The 18,303-nt window shown below is 48.4% G+C and overlaps 1 protein-coding gene across 1 annotated transcript in view; it reads right to left on the bottom strand.

Annotated features, from left to right (window-relative positions):
- Positions 1–18,303, bottom strand: part of insc (INSC spindle orientation adaptor protein) — a 208,831-nt gene that overhangs the window by 136,586 nt on the left and 53,942 nt on the right. The window lies entirely within an intron of this gene.

The raw sequence follows: 18,303 nt of genomic DNA, 5'->3' as shown, positions 1-18,303 counted from the left end.
TAAATTACAGCAATTACCTTTTAGCTCCTCAGTTTACAATGTGATAAAAGGTGGGATTTTTCGGCCACGCTCGCCCCAAAATGGGAAAATCCCACCCGAGGTCAACGGGCCTTTCCATGATCCACCCCTCATCTGCTACAATTCCCGTGGCAGGCAGAATGGGGACATTTGCCCCAAAAGCTTTGATGTTTCACTAACTTTCCCACTGAAAACAAATCTTCCCCTTTATATCTAAGCCAAACATGAAAACCATAATCTGAAATGTTATTTTTGAATGTTAACTGTTTCTCTTCTCTCCACAGAGGATGCCTGATGTGCTGACCATAGAATCCATAGAATCTCTATAGTGCAGAACGAGGCCATTTAGCCCATCGAGTCTGCACTGGCTCTCCGAAAGAGCATCTTACCCAGGCACAACCCCCTACACTGACCCGTATATTGTACCATGGCTAATCCACCTAACCTACACATCTTTGGACACTGAGTGGCAATTGAGCACAGCCAATCCACTTAACCAGCACATCTTTCAGAATGTGGGAGAAAACCGGAGCACCCGGAGGAAACCCACTCAGACACGGGGAGAATGTGCAAACGCCACACAGCTACCCAAGGTAGGAATCGAACCCAGGTCCCTGGCACTGTGAGACAACAGTATTGTGTCTCACAGTGCCACCAGGACTATTCCAGCATGTTACAATTTTTAATCTCAAAATAATTAAAGATGGTTTTGATATTAACAAAGATGAATTTCTGATTTATCTCAGTCCTCGGACGTGACTTCAGCTATCAATTCAGATGTTCCGTGATCCACCCCATGGACAATGGCAGACTTCTGACAGCTTAGTCTATACCCTGACTCAGGTTTTAAGGAGAATAATGATGTCAAGTTACTCCTCATTGGGCAGAAGAAGAAGAAAGTGTAACCAGCCCTTGTACGGAAATGTGGTAGGTCCGCTATGACTCTCACCAACTTTTACAGATGCACCATAGAAAGCATTCTTTCTGGTTGTATCACAGCTTGGTATGGCTCCTGCTCTGCCCAAGACCGCAAGAAACTACAAAGGTTCATGAATGAAGCCCAGTCCATCATGCAAATGAGCCTCCCATCCATTGACTCCAACTACACTTGGAAAAGCAACCAGCATAATCAAGGACCCCACGCACCCTGGACATACTCTCGGGAAAAAGATACAAAAGTCTGAGATCACGTACCAACCGACTCAAGAAAAGTTTCTTCCCTGCTGCCATCAGACTTTTGGATGGACCTACCTTGCATTAAGTTGATCTTTCTCTACACCCTAGCTATGGTGTTCCGCAGGGCTCTGTATTGGGACCTCTGCTGTTTGTGATTTATATAACCGATCTGGAAGAAGGTGTAACTGGGGTGATCAGTAAGTTTGCGGACGACACAAAATTGGCAGGACTTGCAGATAGTGAGGAGCATTGTCAGAAGCTACAGAAGGATATAGATAGGCTGGAAATTTGGGCAAAGAAATGGCAGATGGAGTTCAATCCTGATAAATGCGAAGTGATGCATTTTGGTAGAAATAATGTAGGGAGGAGCTATACGATAAATGGCAGAACCATAAAGGGTGTAGATACGCAGAGGGACCTGGGTGTGCAAGTCCACAGATCCTTGAAGGTGACGTCACAGGTGGAGAAGGTGGTGAAGAAGGCATATGGCATGCTTGCCTTTATAGGACGGGGCATAGAGTATAAAAGTTGGGGTCTGATGTTACAGATGTATAGAACGTTGGTTCGGCCGCATTTGGAATACTGCGTCCAGTTCTGGTCACCACACTACCAGAAGGACGTGGAGGCTTTGGAGAGAGTACAGAGGAGGTTTACCAGGATGTTGCCTGGTATGGAGGGGCTTAGTTATGAGGAGAGATTGGGTAAACTGGGGTTGTTCTCCCTGGAAAGACGGAGGATGAGGGGAGACTTAATAGAGGTGTATAAAATTATGAAAGGCATAGATAGGGTGAACAGTGGGAAGCTTTTCCCCAGGTCGGTGGTGACGTTCACGAGGGGTCATAGGTTCAAGGTGAAGGGGGGGGAAGTTTAACACAGATATCAGAAGGACATATTTTACACAGAGGGTGGTGGGGGCCTGGAATGCGCTGCCAGGCAAGGTGGTGGAGGCGGACACACTGGGAACGTTTAAGACTCATCTAGATAGCCATATGAACGGAGTGGGAATGGAGGGATACAAAAGAATGGTCTAGTTTGGACCAGGGAGCGGCACGGGCTTGGAGGGCCGAAGGGCCTGTTCCTGTGCTGTATTGTTCTTTGTTTATTCTTGACTGTAACACTACATTCTGCACCCTCTCCTTTCCTTCTTTATGAACGGTCTGCCTCGTCTGTACAGCGCGCAAGAAACAATACTTTTCTCTGTATACTAACACATGTGACAATAATAAATCAAATCAAGTCCTTGTGCCATGTCCAAGGGAGCATCCAGTCGGAGGGCAATCAGAAAAACATAGAACTGAACAGGCAGCTTATGAGAATCAGGAGCAGTCAGTGGAAATGTTCCATTAATTGTCATTCACGATGTAGTATTTAAGAGCACTTATGCTGCAGGCCACTTAGAGATATCTTTTCTCTCTCTCACACACACACACAGACAGACACAGGCAGCTAGAGATCAGGCTGAGAAAGCCATAATGTGAGGCTGCAGTGGGCCAGGGTGGAGAGAGAGTTTCTCATTTTTATGATTATGCGACTATAGCTCCTTGTGGTCCTTTCGAGTTGTCATAATAAATGAATGGAGAGAGAAAGAGCTTTCAGGGAAAAGAAGTCATACCCAAAAGAGTCTTTGATACCAAGCACTTTGCTTTTATTTTTCCAATTTTTGTTTTATTGGCTTAAGTAGATTTATTGAGTAAACGCACAACAGAAGCAATCCAACTTGTCAGGCAATCCTGCATCTGGAATCATTGTTATAATTTATTAACCGCCTGAATTATTTAGAGGAGGATTTATTCTCGTATTAACCTCACCAAATGTAATTTTGTCCAAATGTGAGCAATTGTTTTTGATTTTAATTTTGATGAACAATCATGATCAATCAGATTTTATACAAATTCATGGGTGGAATTTTCTCATTCTTTGGCTCAGTGTAATTTTGGGCGAGAAAAGCAGTGATTGGCCCGTCGGCAGTGTTGGCAAGTTCCCGCACTGTATTTTTAGGCACTTTTGAAAACTAAATTTTACACCGAGTTTCACACTGCGCCTGTGGCAGGCTGACTCCGATTCACCCACCTGCGGATCGGCTGACCGCTTCAGTCAGGAGGTGTTCCATTTAAATGCCTCCTCAGAACTTGTTGCAAGTCCAGCCGAGAGGATGATTGCAAGAGAGACTGCCCAAGATTCTCTGAGGGAGCACTGAAAAAGAGTGCTGGATGGGTGGAGGAGACATCTTGTACCCTCAAGCAAAGCGCACACCTTCCAGCAGGGTTACCAACCCCGTAGGGCAGTGGTGGCGGCACTAGAAAGAGCCAGCTCCCTGCATGAGAGGACGGGCATCCAGTGCAGGAAGAAGATGAACGACCTCCTCTGTGCAAGCAAGATAAGTCACACTTTTCATCTGTCAATACTCACCCACTGAGACACCCATCACACATCCACTGGGAACTCATTCACTGCCACCTCACGGGACCCCATCACTCGCCCTCCCACACACTTCCTTATCCTCACTGTGGCTCCTCTCCTCATCATTTCCTACCTTCCACTCACCAACCACAGATGCCAGGCATCCTTACCATCTGACCCGGTACGCATCCTGTTTACACTCATAGAATCATAGAATCCCTACAGTGCAGAAGGAGGCCATTCGGCCCATTGAATCTGCACTGACCACAATCCCAACCACAATCTCCCCATCTGTCTCCTTGCAGGACAAGCTGGCTCACAATAAAGAGGGGAGAACACAGATGGATGGAGGCTGTCTGAACTGAAAATCCTCACTCAATTCAACGAGAGAGCCCTCCAGTTTGCCGGGGAGGAACAGGACTGCTGCTGTGCCAAGAGAGAGATAGACACAAGGGGAGAAAGTGAGCACCCACACCACATTCATCTCTCCTGCCAGCGTCACATAAGTTCTGCCTCTCCTATCTTTATGCCCCTGTTCTGCACAATTTTGATTTGATTTATTATTGTCACATGCATTAGTATACAGTGAAAAGTATTGTTTCTTGCATTCCATATAGACAAAGCATACCGTACATAGAGAGAGAAAGGAGAGAGTGCAGAATGTAATGTTACAGTCTGATGCGCTTCTCAAACACGAGGCCAGATGCTCGGTAAATGAAAGGCTTTTATTTACTGTAATGAAGCAGCCAGTAATTATATACACTATCCCAGACTGAAGGGGTCCCGGCCAGAGCAGGGACTTTTATACCTCTCCCAGGAGGCGGAGCCCGACTGGGATGTGCCACAACACTACAGTACAAAGGTGTAACAACCCCACCCTAACCCCAACAGCAACAAGTAGCACAACCCAACAATAACATATGTACATCCTTGTAGTACTGGCCAGACCGTGGCTCAGTACTATCCAGTGGGAACCAACGATGGTTCACCACATTCACCCCTCCTTTGAGAACAAAGGTCGGCGGGGTACAAAAACAGAATAAAGCGTCATCAGTCTAAAAGTTCAGACAGTCAGGGGGACCGCACCGTCGTTGTGACCTCCTCAATACCGGCGGTGACACCGGAGTAGGCACTTGCGGTGGCGTTCTCCCCAAGGCGGCGTCCAGCTGTTCTTCCACGGACTCACAGGCCGGTTGACCCTGAGGTGACGGTAGTCCATGGGATCCTGACACGCCCTGCAGTGGCGACCATCTTCTGGGCTCAGGCAAGCTGTACACGGGAGTAAAAGGGTTAAGCAATGGTCCCGATGCTGCCCGCACCGTGTCCGGGGAAGAAACAAGAGTTAAAGGGTTTGTAACAGGGGGTATGGGAGTGACAGGGGTTGCTACGTCCCCTGCTGGCGCCAGGTCTCGGATTGAGACCGTGTCCTCTCGCCTGTCAGGGTATGCCACATAGGCATACTGAGGGTTGGCGTGGAGGAGATGGACCTGTTCGACCAACGGGTCGGACTTGCGGGCCCTTACATGTCGCCGCAGGAGGACGGGTCCTGAGTACGTCAACCAAGACGGTAATGAGGTCCCCGAGGAAGACTTCCGAGGGAATGAGAACATCCTCTCGTGGGGAGTAGCATTGGTTGCCGTACACAGGAGGGAGCGAATAGAATGGAGCGCATCAGGGAGCACCTCTTGCCAACGGGAGACTGGAAGACCTTTTGACTTCAACGCCAGTAAGACAGCCTTCCAGACTGTAGCATTCTCGCGTTCCACCTGTCCGTTACCCCTAGGGTTGTAGCTCGTGGTCCTACTAGAGGCAATCCCGTATGAGAGCAGGAATTGCCTCAAGTCATCGCTCATGAACGACGAGCCCCTGTCGCTATGGATGTAGCCGGGGTACCCGAACAGGGTAAAGAGATCACGGAATGCCTTGACAACCGTGGCAGCGGATGTATCAGAGCAGGGAACAACAAAAGGGAACCGAGAGTACTCGTCAATGATATTGAGGAAGTACACATTCCGATCTGTTGAGGGAAGGGGGCCCTTAAAATCGACACTCAGTCTCTCGAAGGGACGGGTGGCCTTGACTAAATGTGCCCGGTCAGGTCGGTAAAAGTGTGGTTTGCATTCCGCGCAAACCCGACAGCTTCTTGTTACTGACCTGACGTCCTCCACCGAGTAAGGCAGGTTGCGGGCTTTTATAAAGTGGTAGAGCCGAGTGACCCCAGGATGGCATAGGTCATTATGGAGGGCCTGCAAATGGTCCTCCTGTATACTGGCGCATGTTCCACGCGAGAGGGCATCCGAGGGCTCATTGAGTTTCCCTGGACGGTACATGATGTCGTAGTTATAGGTGGAGAGTTCAATTCTCCACCGCAAGATCTTGTCATTCTTGATCTTGCCCCTCTGCGTGTTGTTAAACATGAACGCCACGGACCGCTGGTCCGTGATCAGGGTGAACCGTTTTCCCGCCAAGTAATGGCGCCAGTGCCTGACGGCCTCCACAATGGCCTGGGCCTCCTTTTCCACAGCTGAATGCTGAATTTCGGGGCCTTGGAGGGTGCGGAAAAAAAATGCGACGGGCCTGCCTGCCTGGTTAAGTGTGGCGGCCAGGGCGAAATCAGATGCATCGCTCTCCACCTGAAAGGGGATGGACTCATCAACCGCGTGCATCGTAGCTTTCGCGATGTCGGCTTTCAATTTATCGAAGGCCAATTGGGCCTCTGGCGTTAGGGGAAAAGTCGTGGACTTAATGAGCGGACGGCTTTGTCCGCGTAATTGGGAACCCACTGCGCATAATAAGAGAAGAAGCCTAAGCATCTTCTCACTGCTTTTGCACTTGCAGGCAAGGAAAGTTCAGAAAGGGGGCGCATACGGTCTGGATCAGGGCCAATGACCCCGTTTTCCACCACGTATCCTAGGATGGCTAAGCGGCGCGTACGAAACACACACTTCTCCCTGTTGTAGGTCAGGTTCAGGCGAGATGCAGTGCGTAGGAAGTTCAGGAGATTCGTGTCGTGGTCCTGCTGGTCATGGCCGCAGATGGTGACGTTATCCAGGTACAGGAAGGTAGCCCGCAGCCCGTTCTGGTCCACCATTCAGTCCATAGCACGCTGGAAGACCGAGACCCCATTGGTGACACCAAAGGGAACCCTGAGAAAGTGATACAAGCGACCATCCGCCTCAAAAGCCGTGTATTGTCGGTCCTCTGGGCAAATGGGGAGTTGGTGGTAGGCAGACTTGAGGTCTATGGTGGAGAACACCCGGTACTGCGCAATCTGATTGACCATATCAGATATGCGCGGGAGGGGATACGCATCCAGCTGCGTATATCGGTTAATGGTCTGACTGTAGTCAATGACCATCCGGGGTTTGTTCCCGCTCTTGACCACCACGACCTGCGCTCTCCACGGACTAGCGCTGGGTTGTATGATCCTTTCTTTGAGGAGCCGCTGAACCTCAGATCTAATGAAGATCCGATCCTCAGCGCTGTAACGCCTACTTTTAGTCGCGATGGGCTTGCAGCCTGGCACAAGATTCTGGAACAAGGAGGGTGTGGTGATCTTCAGCGTCGAGAGGCTACAGGCGTTGGGCAATTTGGAGGCTGCTGCTGTTTTCCCACTGCCAGTGAAGGGAGTGGCCCACCGTACTGTAGGATTACACTCCTCAAGTGGACCATGAAGTTTAGTCCGAGAAGTATTGGCGCGCAAAGATACGGCAACACTAGGAGCTTGAAACGCTCGTAAACTGTGCCTTGCACCTTCAAAGTTACCACGCAACTCCCTAGCACGGTGACAGACCGGGACCTCGATGCCATAGAGATTGTCTGCTTGGCAGGTTGAATCTGGAGTCCACACCGCTTCACAATGTCTGGGTGGATAAAGCTCTCAGTGCTCCCGCTGTCAAACAGACAATAAATCATGTGGTCATTTACCTGAATATTCATCATAGATTTGTCAAGTCTATGAGGCTTGGCCTGGTCCAGGATGATCGACGCCACCGTTGGTTCATGAGCGCCACTGCAGGCAGCTGAAATCGACGAGGAGGACCCCTGCTGGTCGTTCACGGTCAGTGTCGACCAACATGGCCGCTCCCATGAGTCGCACGTGGGTGATGGCGCCAAACTCAGCGACCCCTGGTGGTCACACACCTCTGACTCCGTCGACCGTAATGGCGTCGTCCTGGCCTCGCACGCGGACGAACCCCTCGATGACTTCGACGACGAAGACCCGAGCTCTGAACAATCGCAGGCCGCACTGCCGTTCCTATGTTTAGATCGGCACACTTTCGAATAGTGCCCTTTCTTACCGCATGCGGTGCACAACACAGCTTTAGCGGGACACCGTTGCCGAGTATGCTTCGCTCCCCCACAGAAGTAACACCGCGGGCCGCCCGGGGCTGCTGCCGTCGTGTGGCCCAAGTGTGAGTACGCCATTATGCAGCATTTCGAACCCGAGGGACGAGGAGGGATTGGCGACTGCTCCTGCCACGTTGTCTCCACATGTTCCTCCGGATATAATACTAAGCTTTTGGAGGCCGTCTCGAGCATCTCCGCTAGCTCGATTGCCTGGGTAAGATTAAGATTACCCTTCTCCAACAGTTTAAGTCGAATGTACGACGATCCGACTCCCACCACAAACGCATCTCGGGCGAGGTCGTTCATGCTCTGCTCAGCCGATACAGCTTTGCAGTTACAGCCCCTGGCTAGCTGTAGGAGCTCGTTCGCATATTCCTCCATCGTTTCGCCAGACTGCCGTCGTCGAGTGGCTAGGAGGTAACGAGCATGTATTTCATTGGGTGGTTTGATATAGCGCTTCTTCAGAAGCTCAAGGGCCTTAGTATAATCGGTGGCCGCACGGATCGCGAGGTAGACCGTGTCGCTTACCCTCGCATGGAGGACCCGGAGTCTGTCATCATCAGTGGTGACCGCTGCGGAGGCTGCCAGGTAGTCTTCGAAGCACTTCAGCCAGTGGTCGAAGGTGTTAGAAGCGCCCACCGCACATGGATCTAGTGTAAGGCGTTCCGGCTTCAGGATCTGCTCCATACTCTCTTTTTCTTTCTTCGACGAGAGTTTAACAACAGTAAATAAAATTGATGCGCTTCTCAAACACGAGGCCAGATGCTCGGTAAATGAAAGGCTTTTATTTACTGTAATGAAGCAGTCAGTAATTATATACACTATCCCAGACTGAAGGGGTCCCGGCCAGAGCAGGGACTCTTATACCTCTCCCAGGAGGCGGAGCCTGACTGGGATGTGCCACAACACTACAGTACAAAGGTGTAACAACCTCACCCTAACCCCAACAGCAACAAGTAGCACAACCCAACAGTAACATATGTACATCCTTGTAGTACTGGCCAGACCCTGGCTCAGTACTATCCAGTGGGAACCAACGATGGTTCACCACACAGTCATAGCTCGGGTGCAGAGAAAGATCACCTTAATGCGAGGTAGGTTAATTCAAAAGTCTGATGGCAGCAGGGAAGAAGCTGTTCTTGAGTCGGTTGGTACGTGTCCTCAGACTTTTGTATCTTTTTCCCCGACAGAAGAAGGTGGAAGAGTGCATCTCCGGGGTGCGTGGGGTCCTTAATTATGCTGGCTGCTTTTCCGTGGCAGGGGAAAGTGTAGACAGAGTCAATGGGTTGTAGGCTGATTTGAGCGATAGACTGGGCTTCGTTCACGACCCTTTGTAGTTCCTTGCAGTCTTGGGCAGAGCAGGAGCCATACCAAGTTGTGATACAACAGAAAGAATGCTTTCTACGGTGCATCTGTAAAAATTAATGAGAGTCGTAGCGGACATGCCAAATTTCTTTCACCTCCTGAGGAAGTAGAGTATTGATGGGCTTTCTTAACTTTATCGTTGGCATGCAGGGACCAGGGCAGGTTGTTGGTGACCTGGACACAAAAACTTGAAGCACTCGACCATTTTTACTTCATCCCCGTTGATGTAGACAGGGGCATGTCCTCCACTAGGCTTCCTGAAGTCGATGACTGTCTCCTTCATTTTGTTGACATTGAAGGAGAGATTATTGTCATTACTAGATTCTCTATCTCTTTCCTGTACTCTATCCCATCATTGTTTGAGATCTGACCCACTACAGTGGTGTCATCAGCAAACTTGAAAATCGAGTTGAAGGGGAATTGGGCCACATAGGTATAGTCATAGGTATGTAAGGTGTATAGTAGGAGCTGAGAACACAGCCTTGTGGAGCACCGGTGTTGAGGATGGTTGCAGAGGAGGTGTTGTTGCCTATCCTTACGGTTGCGGTCTGTAGGTTAGGAAGTCTCGGATCCAGTCACAGAGGGAGGAGCCGGGCCCAGGCCATGAAGTCTGGAGAGGAGTTTCGTAGGAATAATGGTGTTGAAGACTGAGCTGTAATCAATAAATAGGAGTCTGGCATAGGTGTCTTTGTTATCTCAGTGTTCCAGGGTTGAGTGTCAGGCCAGGGAGATGGTGTCTGCTGTGGACCTGTTGTGGCAATAGGTAAATGGTAGTGGATCCAGGCAATCTGAGAGGCTGGAATTGATTTGTGCCATGACTAACCTTTCGAAACACTTCATAATGATGGCTGTCAGAGCCACCGGATGATAGTCATTAATGCACGCTGCCTGGCTTTTCTTTGGTACCGGGATGATGGTCGACTTCTTGAAGCAGATCTCAGATTGTTGTAAAGAGAGGTTAAAGATGTCTGCAAATACCCCTGCCAGGTGATCCGTGCAGGATGTGAGTGCTCGTCCGGATACCCTATCCGGGCCAGTCGCTTTCCGTGGGTTGACCTTTGAGAAGGCTGCTCTGATGTCTGCAATGGTGACCTCAGTGCACTGATACCATCTCCCTTCCCTTGGAAGAAAATCAGTGGAGCAAGTCGGCCCATCCCCCAGTACGGCACTGGAGACCACCATGGAGAGCAGTTCTGGTGATATTTGGAACATTCGATAGAAGGTGTGTCACAGCTGCCACTCGCACCCTCCATCAGCGCACAGACTCACACCTTGGTTTCTGGGTCACTAACTGGTGAGCTTATGATAATCCACAGCAGGCAGAGGTAGGTACATCACAGGGATCCGCCACTCAGAGGTCTGCTGGAGGCTAGGATTCTGCTGGGACCCAGTCAGATGATATGCCTCTGGACTTGGCCGTCCCCTAGCTCCCGGAGCTACAAAGGCAAAGTCAGGAAGATCTGGAAGAGATGTCAGCTACACTCCTTGGATTGCAAGGCCATCTGGAGATCATACCATCACTCTGAGACAACCAAGCCAGCACGGCAAGGATGGCGTCCACAGCAGAGACCTCGGTGCAGGACGTGCACTCCCTGGTAGAGGATGTTCACCACATGGTTCAGACCATGGACGCCACAGTTCAGGGCATGAGCTCCATGGTTCAAGATCAATTGCATGGTGCAAGCACTTGTAGGCATTCACGAGTGCCAGCGGCAAAGAGTTGTGGGGCTTCTGGATTTCAATCCAGCTGCTTCTCTATCCAAAAGAGGAACCCAGGGGCCCCCAAGCATCAACAGGGCGGATGATCAGCAGATGCATAGCCTGGGGCCTTCCACCCAGGAGACCCTGGGGGTGTTCAGCCCATCCGATTCTTCTCTTCCTGTAACTGACACAGCTCCAGCCCCACATACCAAGGAGGGTGGCACCACCTCACCCCTGCAGCCCGAAAGCAGGTCGGGGCCCTCCAGATCCCAGATCTGCAGGGGATGCCCGCCAAGGTTCACTCAGACTAAAGGGCATGGCAGGTAGCAGGCTGCCTCCATTTCAGCTTTGGATCCTGGGGAAACACCGAGGCATAGCGGCAGAGTTAAGAACGTTAAGAAGTTATAGTTGCACAGTGTGGGCATGGGTGTTGTTAGCCACTTGTGCATTGCGACTACTTATTAACTATGCTATGTTCTTGCTCCCTTTTGGTGCCTCGCTGCTCTTATTCGATTGCTCCATAACCTACTACATATACAGCAGCATCCATCTAGCACGTGGAGGCGGGATGCTGACAAATGGCGCTACTTCCACCTCCCATCTGTAAGGATGTCAGCCCATTGGTTAGCATTCCCTCACGCTGGCAGGACACCGCCATGCCAGTGTTAACCTGGCAACGAAGAACCTCCCTCTCAAAAGTCAAGTCCACCACTCATTTGCAAAAGTCTGATCTCAGCACAAGGAGCCCAGACCCTTGTAAGAGCTGTTCCTCTGGCACTAGTGACACAAATCCTCATCGGCACCCCTAACTAAGGAGGAGTCTGCATCAGGAGAGATGGCTCTGTCTACACATTATTGCCCTGAGGTTATCCTGATCACAGGGAGTCTGCGCGCTGCCTTCAGCCAGACAGGAGACAGACATTCACAATCGATGCTTGAGGACGAATGCTCTGTCCTCACCCCAAGTCATCATCATCTCCTGCATCGTACGGACCATGGGCAACCTCAACCCTTCTCATGACAGCAACAATGTCAGGGCCATCGGTGAGCTGCCACCACTCAGTGAGGAAGGGCCTCCCCCCATGATGTGACCATCGTGCCCATCCTGGTTCTGATCAACATGGAAACAAGAAGTTATCAGGGTATCACAAGCTCTCCTCCCCATGCGAGCCCACACCAGTGCCCGACAGCCTTACCCTGCCTTCTCCAGTCGTTGCCCCTCAGTGCCCTTCTCAACATCCTCCTCCTCAGAGGGGATGTGCCGCTCGCCCATCTCCTCCTCTGCCAGCTCTCACCTCGTTGAAGTGTCATGTCGCCAGTGAGAGCAAAATCTGGGCCAACATCTTGAGACATACATGGATCAGGAATCAGTCACCTATATTTCAGGGTACTGACCCCCCCCCCCCCCCCCCGCCCCGAGTGACAGACACAGTTAATTTCTAAGTCTAGTCATCTGCCCTTTTCCTCTGGAAATGAAGTGAGAAATAATCAGGACAACTCCGACAACTCATGCTGTTGAAGAGATATTGACCAACAAATCCCTTCAGAGACTGACATTTGCTTCTACTTAAAGAAGAAAATATGCCAGTGAACTATTTGGTATTCTGTTGTTGTGCTTAGGTGGCAAGACAGTAGATCTTTTCTATAGATAAAAGAGTCTGTCATATTAGCAGTTTTTTAAACAACAAAGACTTAGACAGACTGTCAATTCAACGGAACCTGCAAAGCTTGAAATGAACAGTTGTTACCAAGAGGTTTAACAAAGTTAATCTCTAATAATCCTCACCATTGTTGAACTGATTCTGCGTCAAAACATGCTTTTCTTGTTTTGGTTCCTGATTTTTAGTTAGTATTATATCAGCACTCAAAATTACATTTAAAGTCATATACAAATGTGATTAAAACTGTGCAGTCCTGCCACGCCCAGCTCTTAATGGCAGGGGAACAATTGAATTGAAGGACAGAATAGGTCTCATGAACATCCACATCCTCAATGACCGACAGAGCCCAGCGCTTAAGAGCAAAAGACATGGCAGAAGCATTTGCAACCATTTTCAACCAGAAGTGCCAAGTGGATGATCTATCTTCATCTCCTCCTGAGGGCCCCACCATCACAGATACAAAACTTCAACCAATTCAATTCACTCCACATGACATAAGTAAGTGGCTGAGCGCATGAGATGCACCATAGAAAGCATTCTTTCTGGTTGTATCACAGCTTGGTATGGCTCCTGCTCTGTCCAAGATCGCAAGAAACTACAGAGTTGTGAATGAAGCCCAGCCCATCACGCAAACCAGCCTCCCACCCATTGACTCTGTCTACACTTCCAGCTGCCTCAGAAAAGCAACCAGCATAATGAAGGACCACACGCACCCCTAACATACTCTCTCCCACCTTCTTCTGTCAGGAAAAAGATACAAAAGTCTGAGGACATGTATCAACTGACTCAAGAACAGCTTCTTCCCTGCTGCCATCAGACTTTTGACCCACCTCGCATTAAGTTGATCTGTCTCTACACCCAAGCTATGACTGTAACACTACATTCTGCACTCTCTCTGTCCCTTCTCTATGTATGATATGCTTTGTCTGTATAACACGCAAGAAATAATAATTTTCACTGTATACCAATACATGTGACAATAATAAATCAAATCAAATCAGAGAGGGATTTTTCCCTCAGTCTGGATATCGATGTAAAATTAGATGCAAAGATGTCTCAATTTATTAGATTCCTTCAGCTCACATTTAAATCAGAGCAAAGGTAAAAAACACCCTCAAGGTGCTTTGCACTGTTTCTCACAAACCATGCTATAAATTAAATTTTGAACGATAACTAATTCTGGATTTGAGTTACTCACAAATGTGTGGCATATTGCAAAACAAAGGAGTGTGCGCCTCAAATAGGAATCTGCACCACATGTGAAACTAGCAAAAGGAGAGGGGCACTTAATCCAAAGGAAAGGCTTCGTAACATAGATACCACTGAACATGAAAAATGGCTTGGAAACATTTAATTAGTTATCATTAATAGCTGCCTCTTAGGGTGTCAAGTGTGATGTGATTATTAAAGCTGAGCCCATTTACAGGAGAATCCTGCAAGTAGTATCTCAGGATCTAATTTCATTGAGAAAATGAATCGTCAGTCCAGCAGCTTGGTGCAACCTGAACAACAGTACTAAAATAAAGTGTCAGGAGATTGATTAGTCACTTTGTTTGTCCAATTTATCACCTAAGTTAATTAGTAATGATTTTGGTAATAGGTTGCACCAGGAAGGTTCATTCATCTGTCTCTTTCAGAAACTGACTCTCAACATTTTCTGTGGGAGATTTTCTCTTTGCACTATGCGTTACAAAATCATAAATCTGTTCATAATAAAAAACAAGTTTATGATTTCATTACATATAGTGCACAGAGAAAATCTCTCTATTTTCATGTCGGTGTTGGTATGCATTCTCTTGAAACGCATCAATTTCAAACAGACAACCTAGATAGAATCTTCTATTTCATAATGTGGGACTCTTGAACTCAGTCAGGCAGTAAGTATTAAGTGTGGGCCTATGTACTGTGAGGCAATGCTTCACCAGTCTACCAAAACACTATGTGACAATTGATAAGCCAAGTGAGTGGGCAACATGGTGGCACCGTGGTTAGCCCAGCTGCCTCACAGAACCTGGGTTTGATTCCCGGCTTGGATTACTGTTTGCGCAGAGTCTGCAGAGTTCTCCCTGGGGGGAGGGATGTTTCCCATCCCGGATGCCATGGGAATTGAAGTGGGTGGGGGACGGACCATGGAAAGGTCCATTGACCTTGGGGGAGCACGGCTGGAAAATCCTGCACTCCCCACCCCCACCGTATCTGCATGGGTTTCCTCCCGGTGCTCCGGTTTCTTCCCACAGTCCAAAAGATGTGCTAGTTAGGTGCATTGGCCATGCTTAATTCTCCCTCAGTGTATTCGGACAGGCGCCGGAGTGTGGGGACAAGGGGATTTTCACAGTAACTTCATTGCAGTGTCAACGTAAGCTACTTGTGACATTAATAAATAAACTTCACATAAAGTGGTAAGTTTTTTTCCCTGATATCACAGTATGTTTGGCATTCCTTTTTTTTCTCTCGTTTTTGGAACATGTCAAAATGATGATGCTTTTGTACTAAGTTACTTTGATAATTACTTTTTTTGTGCGGTGGCCTTTCAACTTGTGGATGAACGACCATTGTGGTTATCTACAGTTGCCTCATTAAGAATTGATATCACCTGAAGAATACATTTTCACCATTTACAATATTTACACCATGGATTCTTACACCAGAATTAAGATATAAATAACTAATATTCTACATTGAAAATATAAGAATGTCTTGAATTTTTATAGCTTACTGTGATTATGCTCGGTGAGTTCCATAGGATCTGACTCGAAATATCTCACCGGGTTCATATTTGGAAATTACACATTGGACGGAAATTTGAGCCTACATTCGCCATCAGGAAGAACAGTGACGCGGGTGCAGAATCCCACAAGTCGGGAAACACAATTCCCGCTGGTAAGATTACATTTCCCGATTTTCCACGCCCCTCGCTGGTGAACTAACGGGGTTCCCATCAAGGAAAGTCAGGAACTTCATTTAAATACATCAACATTTAATTCGCGACCCCTCAAGCTTGGGTTTTCCCCCTTACTGAATGTTCATTGAGCGCAGGCATGACACCATTACATTTACAATCGCTGTATAAAAATTAGAACCTAATGGCCTCATTTCCAAAGGGGATATTGGAGCTGAGAGCTCAGGTCACCATCACCCTCCAGGGTGTCAATTGGCAAGAGGTCATCAGAGAGGATACAGGGGATCCAGGGAAGTGAAACCTGGGGCCCAGGATTCAGTCTCAGCATTTCCAGGGGGGGCAAAGGCTCACAGTGGCCCTTTATTGTTGTGCGCCTCCAGGTATCAAAGGATCTGGCGGTTGGTGTGCAGGTAACGCTTCTGGCGATACAACGGCATAACCCACTGTTCCCTTTAAATGTTACTGTTCCCACCCACCACCAGTAACAGTGAGTTTAACCCCACGATTTCATGATTGACACAGATCCCTTCCTCTGAACACTTCCCTCCCCCTCCTCCCAACCCCTTTTCAGGATCCCTTGCTGTCTCCCAATCTCCCTCACCATTCCCGGTTGTTTCACGACCTTCATACGACTCCCTGGTCCCTTCATCCACTGCCTAAACCAACACCCTACCCGTCAAGGCTGCGTGTTTACACACTTTCCCATCATCATCACCCACTCCACCTATGTCTGTCCCGTTCTCATGTTCCATTAAGCCATTCCCTCCCTCTGGCTCCAGTTGCTATGGACCTTCCACCTGCCCCATCCAGTAAGTCTCAAAGTGTGCACGCCACATTGGTCCAGTCATGTTTTGGACCACAGTGAGCTCCCACTGGTGGGGGAGATAATCAGATTAGGAGGTGGGAATGGGGGTTGGGGGGAGGAACAGGTGGGGATGGGGAGGACAGTTCCAGTTGGTTGGTAATTTGAATCCCACTAATGCTATGTTAAATGGCTTCTCCCGGTTGTTGGTGAAAATGGCAACCCATCACGATCCCGCAAGTTTCCACCATTGTGTCCCATCGTCGGGAAACCACTTTTTTTTTTGAGTCACACTGCCACCCCACCCCACCCCCCCCCCCCCCCCCCCCCGCCACCCACACGACCACCCCCCACAGACCTCGCCGTGGGAGGGCCAATTCTGCCCAAACTCTTAACAACCTCTGTTAGATAGGTCCTCAGCTTCCTCTTTTCCCGAGAAAGGTGCCCAACCTGTTCAGTCTTTCCTGATAAATATATTCCCTCAGGTCCGGCATCATCCCTATAAGTAATTTTGCATTTTTTCCAGTGTCTCTATATCCATTTTATCATGTGACAGTTAGAACTGTGCACAGCAACAGCAAATGTCTTCTAACCAAACTTCGATACAAGTTTAACCTTAACTTCTCTGTTACTCAAATCGATCCCTCAAGAAATGAGCCCTAAGTATTGGGTTTGTTCTTTTTAATTATTTAAATAACCTGTGTCACTACTGTTTGCAAGGGGCAGCATGGTGGCACAGTGGTTAGCATTGCTGCCTCACAGCGCTGGGGACTTGCGTTCAATTCTGGCCTCTGTGTGGAGTCTGCACGTTCTCCCAGTGTCTGCGTGGGCTTCCTCCGGGTGCTCCGGTTTCCTCCCACAGTCCAAAGATGTGTGGGTTAGGTGGATTGGCCGTGCTAAATTGCACCTTAGTGTCAGGGGGACTGGCTAGGGTAAATACATGGGGTTCTGGGGATAGGGCCTGGGTGGGATTGTGGTTGGTGCGGACTCGATGGCCTCCTTTTGCACTGTAGGATTCTATGATTCTATGTAAAATTGTGTATCCCTACATCCTTCTGCTCCTCAACCCTACTTGGGCTCTTACTCAGGAGTTGCGGGACCTCCCTATAGTTGTGAAATGCATCATCTCACACTTTTCTTCATTTGTCAGTCAGGCGGTCCATGGTCCAAGAATCAAGGATGAAAGAGTTGGGTTAATACTGATGAGGCAGAGAGAGAATATCTAAACTGCGAATGGTTCTATCCTCTCTAACAAATCCTCAATTAAATTGTCTTAGGAACACGACTCTGAAAGGACAGTCATTTCTGATTACTGGCGAGAGTGATATTTGGCCTGTGTTTCTTTTACCGGAAATAATGCGCATTACAAAATGTAATCATTAACAAACAAAAAGTGCACGCAAATGTGATTTCCAAGAACAAGCATGGAATGCTCTCAGCTCCAGCAGACAAATTGCATCTAGTCTGGAGTTTACAATCTATTATATGTCTTATTGATTAAGATGTCTCCCCCTGTATTTTGCCAGGTCATTAGCCAGTCTAATATAGGTGACACAGATCTCTAGTTACTTAATTGTAACAAAGGAACCTCAACCCATAGAAACTAATTGAAAAAAAAACAGGTAAATTACAGAACATAACCGGACACCGCCAGTGTTTGCAAAATTCCCCAGATACTGGAGCAGTCCCAATGGACTGCAAGTTAGCAAATGTAATATTGCGATTCAAGGAAGGAGGGAGAAAATGAAGAACTGCAGGCCAGTTAGCCTAATACCAATTGCCAAGAAAATGCTGGGATCTATTTTTAAGGAAGTCTTAGCAAAAGCACTTAGAAAATCAAAATATGATTAGACAGAATCAATGTGGTTTTATGAAAGGGAAATCATGTTTGACAAATTTATTCCAGATTTTTGAGGATGTAGTTGGGAGGA

This window comes from Mustelus asterias, chromosome 9, assembly GCF_964213995.1.
Source record: "Mustelus asterias chromosome 9, sMusAst1.hap1.1, whole genome shotgun sequence".
In the NCBI taxonomy this organism is placed as follows: domain Eukaryota; kingdom Metazoa; phylum Chordata; class Chondrichthyes; order Carcharhiniformes; family Triakidae; genus Mustelus; species Mustelus asterias.
Note: the sequence above shows the minus strand (reverse complement) of the source record. Positions and strands in the feature narration are given on the sequence as shown.